This window comes from Euprymna scolopes, chromosome 46 (genome assembly GCF_053919585.1).
Source record: "Euprymna scolopes isolate OS-2025 chromosome 46, ASM5391958v1, whole genome shotgun sequence".
Taxonomy (NCBI): domain Eukaryota; kingdom Metazoa; phylum Mollusca; class Cephalopoda; order Sepiida; family Sepiolidae; genus Euprymna; species Euprymna scolopes.
The window spans coordinates 169,890,864-169,901,855 of record NC_136527.1 but is presented as its reverse complement, the minus strand read 5'-3'; the positions used below and the strand labels follow the sequence as shown (position 1 = coordinate 169,901,855).

General features: G+C 31.6%; 1 non-coding gene across 1 annotated transcript; it reads left to right on the top strand.

Moving 5' to 3' along the window:
* Nucleotides 1-7,615: 7,615 nt before the first annotated feature.
* LOC145271613 (U1 spliceosomal RNA) lies at nucleotides 7,616-7,777 on the top strand. The gene has a single exon (XR_013866019.1). It is a non-coding gene; the product is annotated as a U1 spliceosomal RNA (small nuclear RNA).
* The last annotated feature ends 3,215 nt before the right edge of the window (nucleotides 7,778-10,992 follow it).

Here is a 10,992-nt window from a genome sequence, read left to right as displayed (position 1 = left end):
AAATGTCTATTTCGCGTTCAATTCATTAAAGAAGAAAATATATCTGGTTTATTCTTTTTTAGATTAAACATTTCATTATTATTTGGATTTGTCGAAACAGTTAACATCCAAGGTGAGAACAGTAGTCCGAATATTTCAAATAATCTTGATATTAAACAATTTTTGTAAAACTAAATATTTCAAATAAACAACTCGAATAAAAGAAATGGATTACATAAACAGTGAAGTCAGGCAAATATCAAACAGATTTGGTCCAATAAATTAAACTATGACGTCATGATTACGTAATGGGACTTGCAACTTATTGTTATCAAACTCGATTCGGTTAAACTTACGATGACCTTCACTCATTATTCCAGACTTAAACCTGCTTATTAGTCTGCTTGTTTTACATAAAATCAGCTTTATTTGTCATGGGTTGTGTCTTCCTCCCATGCATCCACGTGTCTTTGAAAGAGAAGTTGTTTAATGTTGTAAAATGATGCACCGGCTCCCGGGTGTGAATATGGTAGAGAATAAAAAAGGACACAAATCAATATTTTACAATTTACTGCTCGCCGTGTGACTTGATCAAACGCTTTTTTATTTACCTTATATATTGTTTCCGGGGAAGCTAACTCTTCTAGGACTTATGTCTCTTTAATGGTAAACATTGGTCACTGGATATACGAGAAGAGAGACTCTACCTGGACTTAACACGATAAACACTACACATTCATTGTCTCCCTGTAAATTCATTAATAAAATTCCCTTCTTTACATTACATATTTATCACTTTATTTTCTTCACGAAAATAAAGAGATAAATAAGAAAATCAAAATTATTACTATATTATCGCAACCACAGGGTATATCAGATTTTTTCTAAATATTAAATTGAATAATTTTTTTTTTTTTTGTTTTTACAAAAATCTTTATACATTAAACATTAATCTAGTGAATAAAATAATTGCACATAAAAATTATTTTGGTTGGTTTTTGAAAGAGCATTAGCAAAGTAAAAGAAATGCTTCAAGCAGTTAGTATTTTTTCCTTATTAAAAATAATAAACGATATTAATATTAATATCGTTTATTATTTTTAATAAGGAAAAATAATAAGGCGCTTTTTATATTCAAGGTCATTGTACAGAGGGAGACAACCCCATTTCACTAAGAGATTCGTTCATTTTTTTTCATCTCATAATTTAGGACGCTACTACTAAGGATATTTTTATTAAATCAAAACATTAAAAAAAAAAAAGCTGAAACGATTTTTTTAAAGCTTTGACACGGTAAGTTTGGGAAAAGGAATTAAAAATAATTAAAAGAAAACTAGACAAAATACTGTTAAAACCCCATCAGTTTATGTCACGGTAACATATTGTAGTGGACTGGTGGATATATTATACATATCCCCCAGTCGTACTAAATAGGAAAAATGAATTGCATTGAGGAAAGAATTAACAACGCGTTTAGTTGAATTAAACGAACTAGTATTTATTTCGTGAAGAAACAAATGAAAGAAAAGGGTACCACACGTGTTTACGTCCGTGTTCGTCTCTCGCTGTTTACTGGTGAGAAGGACGGTCTATTGTAGTATGGAGAGAGAGAGAGAAAATGAGAAAAAGTCAATCCAGTTGGGTGTGCGTCTCTCGCTATTAGCTGGTGAGAAGGAAAGTCTGTTGTAGTATATATATAGAGAGAAAATGAGAAAAAGTTAATCCAGGCCATGGAGATAGAAAACATATAAAGTGTACATACTGTCTGTTAGCTCGTGGCCCATACATAGTATCAGGGGACGTGACGCGCACGGGCGCCCCGAAAGGGGGCGAATGGTCCGACGACCACTCAGCTCAAGAGCTAAGTCGAAAAAAAGGAGGAAGCAGCTTATTGCTCTTACTTTTATATTTGTTTCCGGTGGTCTTTTGCGCATGTGTGGATTTCCTTTGAAAGGGAAGTGACGTTGTCCATGTGTGCGTACATGTGCGCGTATGTGTGTGTACATGTGTGTACATTAGCGTGTGTGCGTATACACGTGAATGTGAGTGTATATACGCGAACGTGAATATATGTACATGTGTGGACGTGCGCGCGTATGTTTGTGTGCACGTATGTATATGACAAGTAATATAGCTTAAGATGCGAATGCATGTTTTTGTGTGAGACTAGGAAAGGCTCCCATAATACTCTCCTTCCTAGGAAAAAAATATGCAGTGTATATATTTTTTTTTTTTAAGTAATATTTTCGGCAATTGACTTTTCGTCCTGCTTTTTTTTGCTGTTGGTGTTGTTGTTTAAAAAAACGTCAAAAAGTAGTGAGTTCGGAAAAGTTTCCTATGCGTGGAAAAGGTGCTTACTCTTTTTTTTTTAGGCTGACATTTTTCTTTTTTTTTGTTATGTGCTGACATGTGCAACGAGGTGCTTTGATAGTGAAGTGAATTGTTCGTTTGGAAAGACAATTTTTGTTTCATGTTGACGTCTTGTGTCAAGTTGACAGTGTCTTTGTAAATGACTTTGCGGTAGTATGTGTACGGGCGTTTGTTGTGCATTCGTTCGTGTTGAACATGTTTCCAGTTGCCATTGTCTTCGCATGTGAGTCTGCGGTAGTGTGTGTACATTGTCTGTCCGGGCGTTTTTTGTGAATTCGTTCGTGTTGAACGAGTTTCCAGTTGCCAGTGTCAACGAAACTTCCAGTTGTGAGTTTATCCGTGTGCATGGTACATCTCAACTCATTGTTAATTCAGCTTCTTCCTATATGTTGATAGGGATGTCCTGTAATTGTTTCTTTGTTGTTGCGTCTGCTGTATGGGAGAAAATTGCATAGGCCTATGTGATTTTGCTCCTCGCGTTTGTTGCAGGGTAATGTCAGGAAACAGTGAAAAATGTTTGTCGAGCTCGATTTTTTTTAAAATTCGGTATGAAGTCAACAGCTCCGTGTTTATTTCTCTGCTGAATCTGACGAGGGATTTCGTCATTGTAGTTCACTTGTTTTTCTTTGTTGAAATGTTTTGTTTTTTTATCAAATAAAACGCGCGTCTCTTCTAAACAATTCGTTTAAAAAAAAATTAGGGTCATCATGCATGTTCGTTTTGCGTCAGTCAGGCGCCAGTTTGTTGCGGGACTTGTGGATTAGGAGGAAATGCCTGTTCATTTCACGTTCGGGTGTCACCAATTTGTAGAGGTGGTGTAATGTAGGAAAAATGAATTGCATTGAGAAAGGAAAAATTTATTGCTTTGAGGAAGGAACGAACAACGCGTTTAGTTGAATTAAACAAATTAAAATTTATTTTGTGGAGAAACACATGAAAGAAAAGGGTACCGCACGTGTTCATGTCCGCGTTCGTCTCTCGCTGTTTTCTGGTGAGAATGACGGTCTATTGTAGTATGGAGAGAGAGAGAAAATGAGAAAAAGTCAATCTAGTTTGGTGTGCGTCTCTCGCTATTAGCTGGTGAGAAGGAAAGTCTATTGTCATAGAGAGAGAAAGAGAGAAAATCAATTCAGTTTGGTGTGCGTCTCTTACTGTTAGCTGGTGAGAGAGAAAGTCTATTGTAGTATAGAGAGAAAATGAGAAAAAGTCAATCCAGTTTGGTGTGCGTCTCTTGCTGTTAGCTAGTGAGAAGGAAAGTCTATTGTAGTAGAGAGAGAGAGAGAGAGAGAGAGAGAGAGAGAGAATGAGAAAAAGTCAATCCAGGCCATGGAGATAGAAAACGTATAAAGAGCTAAGTCGAAAAAAGGAGGAATCAGCTTATTGCTCTTGCTTTTATATTTGTTTCCGGTCGTCTTTTGCGCATGTGTGGATTTCCTTTGAAAGGGGAAGTGACGTTGTCCATGTGTGCGTACATGTGCGCGTATGTGTGTGTACATGTGTGTACATTAGCATGTGTGTGTATACACGTGAATGTGAGTGTATATACGCCAACGTGAATATATGTACGTGTGTGGACGTGCACGCGTATGTTTGTGTGCACATATGTATATGACAAGTAATATAGCTTGAGATGCAAACGCGTGTTTTTATGGAAAGGCTCCCACAATATATTGAGCGAGTTTCCAACAGTATTTCGCATAGTTTTTTATTTTTAACTTTTTCCCCCAAACATACCGTGTCAATGAGAGAGTCAGTCGCCATCTTTAACTGTCCAATACATCAGTCAACACTGTATCTTTTTCGAGCCGAATAAACATGTTACATTAAATAAAAACACTAAAAACATATCGAGTTAGGTAGAAAAGTAACTTATCTTGCTTTTGATAACGTTTATTTGTTATATATTATTTTTTGACGACTTTTTCGAATCTATGTGTACAGTAATACAAACCCTATTATTGTGAGGTTCTATAAAAAAATTAGTCTTTAAGCTTAAAACCAAAGAATGAAAACATTACAAAATATTTTTTACTACTTTTTTGAATTAACAAATAAATGTCTGGTAAGATTAGTTGCGAAAATAAAGGAAAATGCAACGATAGCTGAAGAGGAAATTGTGATTTTAACAAACAACTGTTTTTTTTTAAAGCTGTGGCGACTTTTTCTTCTGTAACAAATCTTCCCATAACATTTATTAATTGATTTACAAAAGTATTAAAAAAATAAAAACGTAGTCGGAAAAATTCTATTTCTATTGTAATGTTTTCATTCTTTGGGTTTTAAGTTTAAAGACTATTTTTTTATAGAACCTCATCACAATAGTTACGTTTTAATAAAAGTGTAGTTAAAAAAACAAAAAAAACTAGAAAAATTGCTGCAACTTTCCTTTTCAATGCTTTCATCAAAAGAAAATCTCGTTGGTTTTAGCGTCGTAAATTGTGATATGAAAACAAAAACGATTCTCTTAATAGTCGTGTAAAGACTACGTTTTGTTTTATTAATTTTATCAACTTTGTTAGATTTTTTAAAAAATTCATCTCAGCTTTTTTTATGTTTTGATTTAATAAAAAATATCGTTAGTAGTGACGTCTTAAATTATGAAATGAAAAATGAACGAATCCCTTAGTACAATGGAGTTGTCTCCCCCTGCACAATAACCTTGTATAAAAAAGCGCCTTAATATGTGTGCACGCTGTTAGTATAAGCGTTTTTCTTGTGTCGTCACAAATATAACTTTTAAAAGTATATTTTATATCATTTACATTAATTATCAGCGTGGTTTGCCTAAAGAAAGGAACTATGCTATATTATCGATATACTATAAGACATTGCCTTAAAATTTCAATTTATATTAATTAAAAATTACTTCATGAGATCAGCAGAAATGCTCCAAGCAGTCGGTGTTTATTTTTTTTCTAACATTAAAAATAATAAACGATAGTAAAACTTGCGGTGAATGCGCAGTTTTACGGTTCTTGTAAAATGAAAAAAAAGAGAATTTAAATTTCGTTTCGTTTTAAATTCTGATCATTTTTAGATTACGTTCAACTCATCATTCACATTCGACATACCAACTTTATAGGTTTTTGTGTATGCTGAAAAGGTTGTGCACGTTTAATCCGAAAACCGTTCTTAACATGGGAAGGTTAGGGTGTCTATTCCGAATGTGGTTCTTAACATGGGACGTTTGAGTGGTTATTTGTTGTAAGTTTACACGAAAACAGTAGTAACAAAAATGCTTCATGAATTTTTTTTTCATATTACATTAAAGAAATAATAAATTATATTAATATGTGTCTTTTTTTTCGTTTATACATTAAAAATAATAAATGATATTAATATGTGTTTTTTTTTCATATTATATAAAAAGTAATAAATGATATTATATGTGTCTTTTTTCATATTACATTAATAAAAATAAATTATATTAATATTTTTTTCCATATTACATGAAAAATAATAAATGATATTAATATGTGTTTTTTTCATATTATATAAAAGTAATAAATGATATTATATGTGTCTTTTTTTCATATTACATTAATAATAATGAATTATATTAATATGTTTTTTTCATATTACATGAAAGATAATAAATGATATTAATATGTGTTTTTTCATATTACGTTTAAAATAATAAATTATATTAATACTTGTTTTTTTTCATATTACATTAAAAATAATAAATTATATTAATGTGTGTTTTTTCATATTACATTATAAATTATATTAATATGTGTATTTTTTCATATTACATTAAAAATAATAAATTATATTAATATGTCTTTTTTCGTTATTACATTAAAAATAATTAACGATATTAATATGTGTTTTTCATATTATATTAAAAAATAATAAATTATATTAATATGTGTTTTTCATATTATATTAAAAAATAATAAATTATATTAATATGTGTCTTTTTTTCGTTATTACATTAAAAATAGTAAATTATATTATTATTTTTTTTCATATTACATTAAAAATTGATAAATTATATATATATATATATATATATATATATATATATATATATATATATGTGTGTGTGTGTGTGTGTGTGTGTGTGTGTGTGTCTTTTTTCGTTATTACATAGAAAATAATAAATTATATTTATATGTGTCTTTTTTCGTTATTACATTAACAATGATAAATTATATTAATATGTGTGTGTTTTTTTTATATTACTACGGATCTTTTTTTCGTTATTACATTAAAAATAGTAAATTATATTAATATGTGGGGATGTTTTTTTCATATTACACTAAAAATAATAAATCATATTTATATGTGTTTTTTCCATATTACATTAAAAATTGATAAATTATATATATATGTGTCTTTTTTCGTTATTACATTAAAAATAATAAATTATATTAATATGTGTCTTTTTATCGTTATTACAATAATTAACCAAATCAATATGTGTTTTTTTCATATTATATTAAACATATTAAAATTATATTTATAAACCTGTTTTCCTTCTGTCGTCACAAACATAACTTTTAAAACCTATTGTATATCATTTGCATTAATTATCAGCGTTGTTCGCCTAAAATACCTGTCCAACCAAAGCAAGGAAGTGTCCCCCCCCCTGACAACCACCACGATGACGATGACGTGACGTGCGCTAGACTCGACTACACTTGTTTAGATGCTGCCTTTCTATCAGTCGGAACAATTACGCAGCCTTTCAGTAAAGATTGCCTTAAGTAACTTTAATTTATCAAAAACTGTTTCATGAGATGAACATATAAAAAAAGAAATAGAATTTATTGGCAATTTTTAATGACGCTCAAGTAAGGAAAGGCAACTCTTCAGATGGTAATTTTTATTTCTTTTTGTTTCACCCTACTTCGATATAATTAAACAAATACAAAACTGTTTGATTTGATTCAATAAAAATGTGGTTGTTTTTTTTTGTTTTGTGATTTCGTTTTAATTCTACAAGTTTTTATTCGATTGGATTGGTTCTCATTGAAAAGATTTTGAATTTATGCTGTTAACATGTTAACGACCTTGACATTGAATATTACAGTAAAATATAAGTTTCTTTAAGAATTAAGGTATTTTGTGAAAGTGTTTGCAAGTTTAAATGATAGTAATATTTTTGTTATGAATTGTTGTTATTGGTGAATGAAATGTTGTGATATATTAATATTGGTGAGAATTATGTGGAACATATTTAGTATTTTATTCATTACTGTCAGTGGTGAGTATGGAAGTACTATATAAAAACTAGGCCGGGGACGAAGGGCTAAATATAATACTTACCTGGCGTAAAGGTCAACGATGATCATTTAGGTCGTTCCTTCAAAGTGAGGCCCTTCCATTGCCCTGCGGTTGGGTACCTTTGCGATCGTCTCAAATGTGGACGACTCGGACGCGTTATTTCTAAGTGTGGGGTCTGCGTACGCGCTCACCCCGATACTATAATCAAAATCAGAAACTCTACCGTACTACTTCTTCTGAGCAGAAAACCACTTTATTTCCCAGTTACCTCCCATCCGTATGTCTTTAGCTCTCAAAGACGTGTGTCACCATTTCAATTCCAACGTTGTGATAGTATCTAATTTGCATGTACATATAATCAACGTTTGCCCTGAACATAGCAATCTCTTAAGTGTAAGAAATCCGCCGAGCTGGTGTTGTAGAAAGATAAGGAAATGTGCGTTCATCTCACTATCGTTTGTTTATACTTGTTTCCGGTGTGTCTTTGCGCATGTGTGTATTTCCTTTGAAAGTCGAAGTGACGTCGTCCATGTGTGCGTTCGTGTACGCGCGTGTGATTACATGTGTGTATATACACGTGAATGTGAGTATGTACGCGAACGTGAATATGTGTTCGTGTGTGGACGTGGGCGCGTATGTTTGTGTGCGCGTATGTATATCGCATAGCTTGAAATGTGAGTGTGTGTTTTTGTGCGAGACTAGAAAAGGCTCACACATGTATATTGGTTGAACCGCACACATGACCCCGAAAATTGGGCATCCAAACAAAATTAGATTATTGCACAGGGATTTTTTGGTTGCCAAAATATATTATTTAATGAAGGTGGATGTTGTAGACGGATGACTCGTGAGAAGACTCAATTCTCTTAATTTACTTATGAAAGGATTACCTGGCGAATAGACAATGTGGTAATATGTGCATAAAGGGAGACCCTAACTTTCAAACACACCGGGAGTTGGCACATGCGTCTCTCAACTGAGGTATGGAAGCATAGAATCGATGCATTTTTTAATTATATTTTATGTTTATTTTTTTCACGAACTTATAATAAAATATAAAAAATACGTAAACTTTTTTTTCAATTATTTTATTTTTTGATCGCAAATCTTTTCAAATAACTATTTTTATTTAAGTTAATATGTTATATATTTTGTCAAACTATTTAGATATTTTAAAAATATATTTATTTGAAAAAATATAAATGTGTCCAATTTTTACAGTTTTAGTAGTTTTAAAAAAAACTGAATGTGCAACAGAAATCTTCTTAACAGTTTTAAAAAAAACATAAATTCAAATAACATAATACGAATCCAGTAGATGATATATAAAAATACGTAAATCATTTTAAACAATTTTTTTAAATCCTATATGCTTTCAAATAACTATGTTTAATTAAGTTAATATGTTTTATATATATATATATATATATATATATATACACATATATATATATGTATATATATGTATATATATATGTATATATATACATATATATATGTATATATATGTATATATATATGTCTATATATATATGTCTATATATATATATATATATATATATATATATATATATATAGTGATTGAAGTTAAATTCTGTAAAACAAAATATATACACATATATTTAAGTTAATAATTGATTATTTGAAACAAGGGCTATATAGAGAAAATTATGCTTATTCATTAAGCCATAGATTTTCAATAATCATCAGAGGAAATGAAATGCAATTAGCAAAATGTTCAGCTATGAATAAACAAGTATTTTATTTGTATGGTGAATAAGAGTCATAGAAAAAAGATTTCATATAACCTGAACAGTCCATTATTAGAATGAGTTCTGTATTTGAAACATATATTGCTCGATTTTTAAATATTGAGCGTTACCTTTTTGATTCGGATAATCCTGAAAGTCTTATCTCAATGCAATATCTGACAGGATAATTCACTGGATCTCTAATCAGTGACTTATCTAATAGCCTGTCTAGGCGCACTGATGAGCTGTGATCAAGCGAAACAGTACTGTATATGGATGACTATATATAATGCTCCTTATCTTGAGTTGAGCATATTTAGAAGTGATACACGAATTACCATTAGCGCATTAAGCGATGCTCTTTGTGTAAACAAATCGAGCTTAGGTATTTCAGACGATGTCAAAATATCGTTAATTCACTACTCGCACAGCAGCCGCCGGTTAGCGTAATGGTTAGAAGCCTTGACTGTCGTACAGGCGGTCGGGTTTCGATCCTGGCTTGAGGTAGTTGCCTGTCTAGCCGCACTGACGAGCTGTGATACAGCGAAACAGTACTGTATGTGCATATATATATATATATATATATATATATATATATATATGTAAATAAAATTGATAAAAAGTTTACATATTTTTATATATTTATATTATAAGGGAGTGAAACAAATAAACATAAATATATATTTAAAAAATTGTATCCATTCTGTGCTTCCATACCTCAATTGAAAGACGCGAGACCAACTTCTGGTGTGTTTGAAAGTTAAGATAACCCTTTATGCATCAGTACTGATGATGTCTTATTAAAAGAAAGAGGAAGTTATGTATTTGAATTTTTCTGTAGTTTCAGATGAAAATAAAAAGAGTGATTGAGAGAGAGAGAGAGAGAGAGAGAGAGAGAGAGAGAGAGAGCAGTATGCATCTGTCTGTTCGTCAAAATATTTTCATCTATCTCCTGCCTTCTTATCCTCTCTCTAATTTCTATACAATCCACTGTGTCTACGTTTCCCTCTACAATTATCTCTATTATTTTCTATTCGTCTCTCTTCCTCCTACTTTCATTCCTATCACTCTTTCCTCGTTGTCCTTCTCAATATATGTTTTCCATACCACACTCTCTCCCTTTTCACTTTCACCTTCTCTTTACTCTCAACCGCGCTTAATCTGTCCCTTTCTTTTTTTTTTCAAAATCTCTGTCTTCCTCTGCCTTTCCCTTTCTATTGCTCCATCACATTCTCACTCACACTTCTTTCCCTTCTTCAATTTTACCTTTCTCTCCTTCTCTCATTTATCCAATATTTCGTCTTTTTTATGCTATCTTTATCCTCCCTATTTCTCCCTCTTTACTCTCATTTCCAACTCCATCCTTCTCCTCTCACCCTCTTTTACTCACTCCCAAGTCCCCTCTATCACAAGCTCTCACATCCATTCTAATTCTCCCAACACCGTTATCTTTATATCATTTTACTTTTTCACCCTTCTTCTCCCTTTTTCATACTATTATCACTCTGCCTATCTCTTTTTCTCATCCCAGCTCTCGCTTTCTAAACCCCACTCTCTCTCTCTCTCTCTATCTTTTTCTCTCTCTATCTCTCTTCCCTTTGTCACCTCTCTCCCAGAAACCAATTTCTCTCATTCCTTCTCTCCACTTATCTCGCACTAT